This window comes from Dioscorea cayenensis, unplaced genomic scaffold (genome assembly GCF_009730915.1).
Source record: "Dioscorea cayenensis subsp. rotundata cultivar TDr96_F1 unplaced genomic scaffold, TDr96_F1_v2_PseudoChromosome.rev07_lg8_w22 25.fasta BLBR01000947.1, whole genome shotgun sequence".
NCBI lineage: Eukaryota > Viridiplantae > Streptophyta > Magnoliopsida > Dioscoreales > Dioscoreaceae > Dioscorea > Dioscorea cayenensis.
The window spans coordinates 1-12,183 of NW_024087338.1; the positions used below are offsets into that span (position 1 = coordinate 1).

The window sequence follows — 12,183 nt, forward strand, 5'->3', positions numbered from 1 at the left end:
CCCGGCGTCGAAGATCATATACCTGTAAGGTGTCACTACCATCAAAGAACGTTGTTGCAATGGAGTCCCATACTTGTTTGGCCATCAGAAACCGAATAAAATTGCCAACTAGTGTGGGATCAAGGGAGTTAATCAACTAGCTTTTTACTAATACCATTGTCCGTGCGCCATTTCCGAAATATTTGGTCCGTCTGTGGTGATTAGGGCAAGTTACCGTTGATATAGCCCAACTTGTCTTTGTTGGAGATGTACATCTCGACAACTTGAGACCATAGAGCATAGTTGGCGCCATCGAACTTGATACCAACGCGAGCTGCAACAAAATTTTAATTCTTACTAGAAAGAATAAAAAATTTAAAACACCATTTTCCAACTTAGACTTTTATTTGTTCATTTGTAGCACTTCTTCGATTATTTTCAATATTATTTAGGCATACTCTAATTGCATTATTTTTAGATTACTTTTTTTAAAAAAAAATTATCTCACCAAAACATTGTACATATATATCCGAGCGAGTGCACACAAGAACGTACTGACGGTTAAGTTATTTAACAATTAATTAAACTATATATATATATATATATATATATAGAACTGTATCTCAATCTCCAGATGTATAGAGAAGTAAAACAAGTGAACTGAAAGAGAGAGGAGGAGGAGGTGAAGAACTTGGAATTAGAAATGCAAAAGATAACCCAGGTTGATGAGGAGGAGGAGAAGGAAGAGGAAGAGGAGATTGAGGACCATGAGCCAAAATTAAGAATGATGAGCCCAGACATGGCCTAATTGTTCGGATTTAAATCTGGGATGGCTCTAGGTAAGGAAATTTGGACAACTGGGCCATTATACCCCCCACAATTTTGAAGGTCCACAATCTTAAACCCCTCAAGCCCAATTATCCAAAAACTTCAAATTCTTATCTAATTCTTTATTAAATATTTATTAAGGCTTGAATATATGTCATATGATATGATTTGGAGTTTGGATTGTTGGACATTGTTTTTTATTTCATTTGACAATGATTAAATTATATTTATATAGTTTAATATTTAAATGAACATAAATCTATCTTACAGGTTAAGATAAAATTAGGGCATTCAAACAAACCGGTTTTGAAAGGAACTAGGTTTGGACAAGTGAGTTTTGTCTATATTTAAAAACAAAACTATTTCGAACAACAAGTTTATCTATTTATGATAGTAGTTCTTTGGATCTGGTTTTGTATGGAATCGTATTTTTGACATGACTAGAGAAGATTAATATGAATGATTAGAAAGAAAAGAGTATTTTGGGTAAATTAAATAAATGTGGTATTGAAATTGCAAAGTAACTTATTTGTAGTCTAAGAGATTGACCATTCTGAACAACAAAATACAAGAAGAGGGAGTAAGCTTGATTGGATGGGTTGTATGGAATAATAATCATATTGATGAAGATGATGATGAATTTAATGTAAATAAAATATCAAAATTCAGAGTATTGAATCCTTTTTAAACATAAAAGCTTCTATATTATTAAAAATTAAAAGAATTCAAAACAATAAAATTTTGGTAAAAATGGTAAGTTTCTTTCATTAAATTCAATGGATAGGTAAATGTCAAGCCGTCGGGAGATATATATATATAAACCCATCAACTTCATTTTAAATAACACCCTCTTTTTTTTATTATTATTAAAAAAAAGTGACAAGCACCATCAAAAAGACAAGCAGACATGAAGGTGCACTAGTTATTAAAAAAAAAGTGACAAGCACCATCAAAAACACTGGATTGGTTGTGAGATAAGTTGCTCCAAGATTATCACACCATAGTACTGGAGCAGAACTCTGATAAACCCCCAGTTCCTTGAGCAGTGATTGGATCCAAATTAGTTTAGCAGCAACATTGGCTATTGCTTTATATTCAGCCTCGGTGCTTGATCGTGACATTGTGGTTTGCTTCCGAGAGCCCCAGGACACTAGATTGGATCCTAGCAACACTGCAAAGCCGCTGGTTGACCGACGATCATCAGGGCATCCTGCCCAATCAGCATCCGAAAATTCCTGTAAGATCTCCTTGTTTTCTTTCTGAAACTTTAGTGCTCGGTTTACGGTCCCTTTCACGTACCGCAATATGCATTTGACTGCTGCCCAGTGCTTGTCAATTGGTGTCTGTATATACTGACATACGCGATTCACCACAAAAGAGAGATCCGGTCTGGTGATAGTCAGATATTGCAACCCTCCAACTATACTCCTATATTGGAACTGAGCTTCTCCTTACAGTGTCGTGCCTTCATCTCTACTGAGCTTTTCAGTGACTGTCATTGGAGTTGAAATAGGCCTACAACTTTCCATTTTTTGCTCTTTTTAGCAAATCCTGTGCATACCTTCTTTGAGACAATACTAGACCATCTTCGCTTGGCTGAACTTCTATTCCTAAGAAGTACTGAAGATTTCCCAAGTCCTTGACTGCAAAATCTTCTGTCAGTTCTTTGATTAACCTGTCAGTAACAGCTGAAGAAGAGCTCACGATTATAATGTCGTCCACATATATCAGCATATACATTGTGAGATCCTTCTTTTTAAATATAAACAGGGAAGTATCAGCTTGAGAGGGTGTGAACCCAAGACTTTGTAGCTTCTGTGTTAGCCGAGAATGCCAAGCTCGTGGAGCTTGTTTCAACCCATAAAGTGCCTTGTTTAGTTTGCAGATGTAGTTGGACGGTACATTGGAGCTCTCAAAGCTAGAGGTGGGCACGGGCCGTCCGGCAACCCGGCCCGGCCCGGAACCGGCCCGCCGGGTCATTGACCCGGGGCGGGTTCATTGACTCTGTAACCGCCCGTCGTGCAGAGCGGGCTGGTTACGGGGTTGGGACTTCTTCCAACCCCGCCCGGCGGGTTGGGCCGCCGGTCCAACCGCCGGGCCCGGCCCTAACTAAAACCGGGTTGCAACCCGGCGGGTTGCAACCCGGTTCCCAACCCGCCGGGTCAACTCGGCGGGTTGGGCCCGCAACGGCTATGAATTTTTTGAATTCATAGCCGTTGCCTATGTAATTTCAAATTTCAAATTTTTCAGAAATAAATTCATATAAATTTCTATATATACCCCCCCACCCCACTATTATTTACTTTTTTTACCAATTATTACTCTTTCCCAACTCTCTACTCTCATGCTCTCTTAATCTCCTACTTTCATTCTCTCTTAATCTCACTCTCTCAAGGCATATTATTTGGATTCTTGGAGTTTAATTATTTCAAGTCAACATTATCAAGGCTTAATATTACAAGTTGGAATCTTGGAGACTTTGAGTGGTTCAACTTTGGTTTTTCTCTTAATTTTTAAGATTTCGGAAGTTCCCAATTAACAAGGTTGGTGATGATTTATTTATTTTTATGTTTAGTTATAGTTTCCTAGGCTTGTCTTAATTTAATCATGCAAGTATTAGTTGTATTCTCTATATGTTTATTTTAATTATTAGTTTAGACTTGTGGACATATAAAAAATGCATGAAATTATTATTTGTAGTTTTGGACCTTTGGTTGATTTTTTTTATAAATATTTGGACGAATTATTATTGTAGACATGAATAAAAGTATTTGTTGAAATTGTTGATATTTATTTTAATTATTATTTTAGACTTGTGGACATATAAGAAATGCATGAAATTATTATTTGTAGTTTCCATAGAGTTGTTTTTTTAAATAATTGTATGAATTTATTTTTGTAGACTTGAACAAAATTATTATTGTAGACATGAATAAAAGTATTTGTTGAAATTGTTGATATTTATTTTAATTATTATTTTTTTAGACTTGTGGACATATAAGAAAATGCATTAAAAATTATTATTTGTAGTTTCCATAGAGTTGTTTTTTTAAATAATTGTATGAATTTATTTTTTTGTAGACTTGAACAAAATTATTAGTTATATTCTTCATATTTATTTTTTTATTATTAGAATGGATATGTGGTTTTTTTAAAAAAATACATGAAATTAATATTTCTAGTTTTTGTAGACTTGGTTTTTCTTTAATATTTGCATGAAAATTATTTTTTTGTAGAATTGAATGTTTTTGCATTTATGATATTAATTTTTTTATTATTAGTTTAGAGTTGTGGTTTTTTTAAAAAAATGCATGAATGTATTTTTTTATGGACTTGTATGAAATTATTTTTTTAACTTGTGGGAGTTTTAAAAAAAGTAGACTTGGTTTTCTTTTAATATTTGCATGAAATTATTTTTTTGTGAATGATTGCATTTATGATATTAATTTTTTTATTATTAGTTTAGAGTTTTTGTTTTTTTTTGAAAAATGCATGAATGTATTTTTTATGGATTTGTATGAAATTATTTTTAACTTGTGGGAGTTTTAAAAAGTACATGAAATTAATAATTCTAATTTTTGTAGACTTGGTTTTCTTTAATATTTGCATGAAATTATTTTTGTGAATGAATGTATTTATGATATTAATTTTTTTATTATTAGTTTAGAGTCGTGGTTTTTAAAAAAATGCATGAATGTATTTTTTTATGGACTTGTATGAAATTATTTTTTTAACTTGTGGGAGTTTTAAAAAAAGTAGACTTGGTTTTCTTTAATATTTGCATGAAATTATTTTTGTGAATAATTGCATTTATGATATTAATTTTTTATTATTAGTTTAGAGTTGTGGTTTTTGAAAAATGCATGAATGTATTTTTTTATGGATTTGTATGAAAATTATTTTTTTAACTTGTGGGAGTTTTAAAAAGTACATGAAATTAATAATTCTAATTTTTTTGTAGACTTGGTTTTTCTTTAATATTTGCATGAAATTATTTTTTTGTGAATGAATGCATTTATGATATTAATTTTTTTATTATTAGTTTAGAGTTGTTACTTTTATTCTATCTTAATTATCTGTTATATTTTTTTCCTATACTTTTTCCTAAATTAAAAAAATAATCATAAAGGTTGTTCGTTGTTCAATATTCTTTAATTTTTTTAAGAAGATATTTAGAATCCTTTCTAGTTAAGTCTAGTATTCAATAAAACCATTTTTTTTTATAGTAGGTGGAATAGCAAAGCATTTAATTCTACAGTGGTTTATAGGGATTAATAAATAAGTTAGCATTTATTATATTAGCTGTCAAGTTACTTAAAGGATAACAGAGTGTAAAAAAAAAAAAAGAAAAAAAGAAAAAGCAAACATGAATGATATTGGCATATTGCTGCCCATTTCCCATAGTGAGAGCATTTACTCACTTTCCTTTTTTATGTATATATACGTAGATCTGTGAGGACTATTGGAATTCAATGTAGTTCTTGGTTTTCTCAAAATATTTATATATTCATTGGTTGGTTAAATTTTATTTTTGGTGTTTGTCTATATATAGTTAGAAGTTAAAATTATGTTGATTTTTTTCAGGAACTAGAATTCAGGTTTATTTATGGTTGGAGTTTTTTGTTTCTGCATGATAAATAATACAAATTGTAAGATAAAATAATTTTATGATATTAGACATTTTTAAATGTTGGAGTAATATGTATTAGATTTTTGGATTGGGGTTAACTAATTTTTAACTTGTGTATGCATTTTTTTAATATTTGCATGAAATTATTATGTGTAGTTTTTGTATACTTATTTTTTTTTAAATATTTGCATGAAATTATTTTTGTAGACTTGAATGAAATTATTTGTAGTATTCTTAGATATTTAATTTCATTATTAGTTTTAGACTTGTGTATGCATTTTTTTTAATATTTGCGTAAAATTATTTTGTAGAGACTTGAATGAAATTATTTGTAATATTGTTAGATATTTAATTCAATTATTAGTTTTTAGACTGTAAATACTTGTTAGATATTATTTGTTGTAAACTTGAATGAAATTAGTTGTTGTATTCGTAGATATTAAAAAACATGGCTTCACGGTGTGGATCCTCCTCGAGGAAAAAGCGTTGTTGGATCGGCTCCACTTCCACACCACCTACTCAAGAAAACAATCCATTTCAAGATTTTGAGAGCCCAATAGAACAATCGGCACCGGTTGATGTACCCTCACAAACCGGACAAGCAACCAACTCCACAGAAATTACCCTCAAATCTAACATTTTTAAAACTCACTTTACAAAATTGTATAATAATGATGGCATTGTAACACATGGTAAATGTAACTATTGTGGTTCCGAATTTAAACATTGTAAGGGTGGAGGGTATGGCACATTCAACAGACACTTGGAGAAGAAGCACCCGGACAAGCTTGGACATGCCCGATCACAGTCACAAATTCGATTCACTGTGGATGAAGGTACAGGTTCTCGATCATCTCTATTTACATTTTCGCAAGCAAAATACAGGGATAAAATTTCGGAGACAATTTCCGTCGAGCGCTTGCCGTTCAACTTCGCTGAACGGTGTCAAGTTCAAGAGTGCATCAATGACACACTACAATCGGCATGCAAGAAGGTTTCACGAAGGACAATTCAAAGAACAATATTCAAACAATACAAGTTTGGTAGAGAACAACTTTGTGAGTATTTTCGTACTTTCAACTCTTCGGTTTCTTTATGTTCCGATGTTTTGGACCTATGTTTTTTTCATGAAAAATTCTTTTTATGGGTATTACAGAGACATTGGGTTGATGACAAGTGGAACATCCAAAAAGCGTGTTCTCGCTTTTTAGGGTGTTCAACGAGTCTCATAGTGCCGATAATATTTATAGACTTATCGTGGGGTTATCGAAGAATTTGGTTTAATGTTTAAAAATTTTTTTCGATTTCTTTTGATAATGCCTCCGCTAATCGGCCTCAATTACACCTCTAGAAGATTTTTTTGAGGCCTTCATGTGGTGGCAAATATTTTCATATAAGATGTGTTTGTCATGTTTTTAAACTTATGTGTGCAAAAGTGGTTTGGAAGAGCTTAAAGAATTTGTACTCCCCGTTAGGGAGGTCGTAGCTTATATGGGAAAAAAAGCGTGACCCCTCATGAAACAATGGGCTCGCTATTGTAAAGCACATAACATGAGGGTCAAAAAAATTTCCCTAAAGATGTCAAAACAAGATGGAACTCAACTTATCGGCTTCTTTAGTGCAACATTTCCCTATAGGACATTGTTGACTAAGTTTGTTAATGATTCCTTAGTTGGTTTTTCTTTATATGAGTATAACTGGGTAATTATCGCTCGTATTATTGATTTGCTTGTGGTTTTTTAACACATGTACTAATTTGTTTTTCCCAAGTTTATTTTTCCTACTTCCCATTTATTTCTATATGGTCTCGTTGACGTGGGTCGAACAATTTTTGGAAGTTTAGATTAGATCCACAATTGTTTTTGTGCGTTAATCACTATGAAAAATGAAATGGTTGTCTTATTATAAAAAAATATACCTCCTATTGCTTTTAGTTGCATTTGTTCTTGATCCAAGGCAAAAAGCTAGAAGGTTTGCACGCAATATTTGGGACGCATATTACAAATTCTTAGGATTCAATGGATGACAAGATTCCCAACCGGGTTCCCATGAGCTTGCCCATGAGCGACGTGGATACTCAAGAATCGAACCCGGACTCGACAGCATTGTGGATGTCAATGAAATTGTTGTTGATAGTAGGAGTCAACTTGTTGAATTATATGATAGCTATTGTATTAGATATAGTCATATAGTTCCACAGGTTGTACAGGAGGTAGGGGTGGACATGGGCTGGGCGACCCATGGGTCGGCTCGAACCCGACTCAAAAAAATACTGAGACTCGAGTTTAGAAAGTTGGCCCAAAAACTCGGGTTGAGCTCAAATGTTTTGCTGGATTAATTTCGAGCTGGGTTTGGGTCGGATGAATTTTGACCCGACCCAGATCCCTAAGACGACCCGAATAAATAAATAATATATATATATATATATATATATATATATATCATATATTATTTATAATATATATAATTATATATATATAATAGTAATAGGCTTTGAAAAAGAGTAAACATTTATAATACTTGTGTTGTATTTTTTTTAAATGTTTGAAAAAATTTTAGGGGTTGTAGTAGTAGTTTTATTTAGTTATTTCAATTATTTCATAAAAAAAATTATTTATTTTTTGGGTCGGGTTGGGCTGGGCTTGGGCCTAATGACAATCAAATGGGTCGGGTTTGGATCAAAACACTGGCTCGAACATAGCCCTACCCACATGCCCCAAATATATGGGTTGTATATTTGAGTCTAGCCCCGGACCCCGACCCAGCCCGGCCCATGTCCACCCCTAACAGGAGGCAGTAGGACAATCTAGCAATGGTGGAGGAGAATCATTCCGGCAGAGGCAAGCAAAGAAGAAACCAAGGGGATCACAATATACGTGAGCTCGACTTGTACTTAAACACAACTTTCCGGGTTCTCGAAGAAATCAACACGGACATGACTTTCAACGTCCCTCAACCGGTGGCAAGGTAATGAAAATCCGTACCCCATTCTTTTCACTAATGGTAAAAGGATATTTTTGCGTGTCCCTATGTCTCACGTGAGCTTTCTGCAAGGCACTTTTTAGCTACGGTGAAATTCAAGTTTGCACGGACGATCTGGAAAGCGTGCTCAAGTTCTGACAACAAGAAGCAGAAGAAGGAAGTCCAGATGCTAATGATTTCTTCTACACAGATAATATGATGAGCACACCGGCTCGGACAAATCATCGAGTCCCGACCAAGACCTAGATGGTACTGGATTAAGTAAGTGGGTGATCGATTATAATGTGTAATAGAACTACGTGGGCTTTGATTCCTCTTACACCCAGGAGGATACGTAGGCAACTTAATTCGGCATGTAAACGAATTAAGTCCAAGCCATTTATTTCCAAATATAGTGTAATTTCAATTTTTAGTGAAATTTAGTATAATACGTGGGACATCTCTTATTACTTGGAAACTTGTGGTCTTCATTTTTGGGGTCTTAATTAATTCATTTTTTCTATGAAATTTTTTGAATTTTTTCTTGAATTTTCACAAATTTTCTCATTTTTTTTTTGAATTTTTTCTGAATTTTCCGTAATTTTTTAAAATTTTTTAAAATTTTTTTTTTTGAGGTGGGCCACGACCCGGCCCACCAGGCCCAAGCTGCGGGCCGACCCTCGTGCCCAACCCGGCGGGTTAGCCCGCCGGTTTGGCCCGGCCCGCCGGGCCAACTTGGGAGTCGGGCCGGTTCCGGGCCCGGCTTCATGTGACCCGGACCCGCGGGTCTGACGGGCCAAACCGGCCCGCCGGGTTCTAAACCCAGCCGGGCCGGTTCCGGGCCCGGCTTCATGTGACCCGGACCCGCGGGTCCGACGGGCCAATCCGGCCCGCCGGGTTCTAGACCCAGCCGGGCCGGGTCCGGGTCAGTGGGCTGGTGAACCGGACCCGGCGGGTTAGGCCCGCCGGGCCCGGTTACCCGGCCCGTGCCCACCTCTACTCATAGCCTGGTGGTTGACGCATGTACACTTCTTCTTGAAGGAATCCATGCAAGAACGCATTCTGTATATCAATTTGCCTTAGTTTCCAACCTCTGGTCACAGCTAGAGAAATGATCACTCTAATAGTTGTTGGTTTTACTACTGGACTGTAGGTATCGTGATAATCAACACCAAACCTTTGTTTGAATTCTTTGGCCACCAGCCTGGCTTTATACCTATCAACGGAACCATCTGCCTTTCTTTTGAGTTTGAAAACCCATTTGTTATCAATAAGGTTTATATTTTTCCTGGGGGGCACCAATATCCATGTTTGATTCTTTATCAAGGCAGAGTACTCTGAATCCATGGCTTCCTTCCACTGATCATAGTGCATTGCCTCAGTGTGTGAGCTAGGTTCTGTAGGTACAGATCTTGAAGGGTGAGTGTTCACTGCTCCAAAGTACCTTATTATCCCATCTGTGAACTCCCTGGGCTTCACAATGTTGTTCTTTAGCCTTGTGCGCATGTGGTGACCTGAATGCTGAGAATCAATTAACTGAGGTTTTGAAGTTTCTGAGTCAAGACTGTCAACAGCTGCACCTCCTATTGGATCATTCTAAGATCCTGCATTGTCAACAATATCTACACCAATTAGGTCAGCCATAGTGTCAGTATGACCATTGTCAGTGGTAAATTCAGCAGTTACTAGACTGCTCGGTGAGGTTTGGTCAGAGATATTATGTGAAGTTCTGTTGTCGAATAGGTTTCAGTCAGGAAAATTTTAGTGTATTGGCTCAGGTTGGTTGTAGTGAGAAGAATAACAAGCTGATGAGGTGTTTGTGTGGGGTAATTGGTTTGGCCTTGAGAAACTTGGAAAGGAAAAACACTTTCATCAAACACAACATCTCGGGAGATGTAAATCCTCCCTGTTTGTAGGTCAAGACATTTGTATCCCTTGTGTGAAGCACTGTAACCAACGAAAACACACTCCTTGGATCTAAAACTGAGTTTGGTTGGGTTGTAATCCCTCAAATTGGGCTAGCAAGCACAGGAAAACACCTTTAAGAGCTTGTAGTCTGGTTTTGTACCAAGAAGTCGATGTAAGGATGTATCTCCACTGATCACATGGATCGGCATTCTATTGATCAGGAAGCATGCTGAATGAAAAGCTTCATCCCAAAACTGAATTGGCATAAGGGATTGAGCCAGGAGAGTGATACCAGTTTCAACAATGTGTCTGTGTTTCCTTTCAACTAGGCCATTCTGTTGATGTGTGTGTGGACAAGAGATTTTGTGAGAGATGCCTGTATGGGAAAAGTATTTGTGTAATTGGTGATATTCACCACCCCAATCGCATTGAACTGCTATGATTTTTTTGTTCAATAGGCGTTCAACATGGCTTTGAAATTGGAGGAAAACAGACTCTACTTTAGACTTTTATTTCAGAAAATAAATCCAAACAAATCGGTTGTAATCATCAACAAAGCTTACATAGTAGCGATAACCATTTACAGACACTCGGGCTGGTCCCCAAACATCTGTGTGAACCAGCTCAAGTGGACTCGATGAAATATGAAATGAAGAAGCAAAAGGTAACTGATGAGCCTTGACTTGTTGCCAAGCACTACAAACACTAGACTCTTTATTTGGGACTACAGCAAGATTGTTTTCAACTAAAATATGACGAACTACTGAAGGTACTGGATGATCAAACCAACGGTGCCAAAGTTCAGATGTAGTCTTGACTATGGCAAGAGTTTGACGAGATGGTTTATTTGGAATATAGTAGAGGCCACCTTCACAAGATCCTTTAAGAAGTGTGTTCCTCGTGGCTCGGTCCTTAACACAGAAATAATTAGGATGAAATTCAACGAAGACATCATTATCAGAAACAAATTTATGAACTGAAATGAGGTGTTTATTGATTCTGGGCACATGGAGTATGTTGTTTAGGACTAAAGAGTGATGAGCAGCAGTAATTGATGAACTGCCAATGTGAGCAATAGACAAACCTACACCATTAGCGACTTGCATACGATCGTTGCCGGTGTAGCGTTCCTTGAACGTCAGGCGCTCAAGATCATTTGTGATGTGATCGGTAGCTCCGGTGTCTGCATATCAATTTGTGTCTACTGCATAACTGTTAGTGACAGCAGTTGCGACTTTGGCGTCGTTGGCAACGTAGTTGTGATCGAATCGGTGGTAGAGCCAGGAGGCTTCATGATTGTTACGCCCACAGATCTGGCACAATTGTTTCTGTCCACCATTATTGGGAGGCCCTGGCTTGACACCTCTGCCTGTGCCATGACCACCATTGACGCGGCCTACTCCATTGCCTCGCCCACGGCCACGGCCTCGACCACCACCTCCACGTCCTTGAATCCTGTTGACTTGATTCACTTGGATGTTGGTGTTGTTGTGCTGGAGTCTCAGCTCATAGCTGAGCATATGGGCATACACATCGTTGAGGATGACTGCATCGGTACGTGTAGTCAGGCTGGTCACAAGAGGATCATACTCGAATACCAGTCCTCACAGCATGTACGCGATCACCTCATCATCCTCCAGACGCTTGCCAATCACAGCTAGGGTGTCAGCGAGTCCCTTCACTTTGCGGAAGTAGTCGTTAACAGAGAGATCTTTCTTCTTTATCGTCGCCAACTGCATCCTTATCTGCATCACCTGTGCGCGAGAGCTGGTGGCGAAAGCCCTCTCAATAGTGCACCACACCTCACGAGCGGTGGTACAACCCACAACTTGTGCGAGCACCCCTTCCGTCAAGTACGAAAGGATGGCGCTCATGAC

The 12,183-nt window shown here is 36.9% G+C and overlaps 1 non-coding gene across 1 annotated transcript; it reads right to left on the reverse strand.

Annotated features, from left to right (window-relative positions):
• Positions 1 to 11,810: 11,810 nt before the first annotated feature.
• LOC120255338 lies at positions 11,811 to 11,949 on the reverse strand. Its single transcript, XR_005534979.1, has one exon. It is a non-coding gene; the product is annotated as a small nucleolar RNA Z247 (small nucleolar RNA).
• Positions 11,950 to 12,183: the final 234 nt, after the last annotated feature.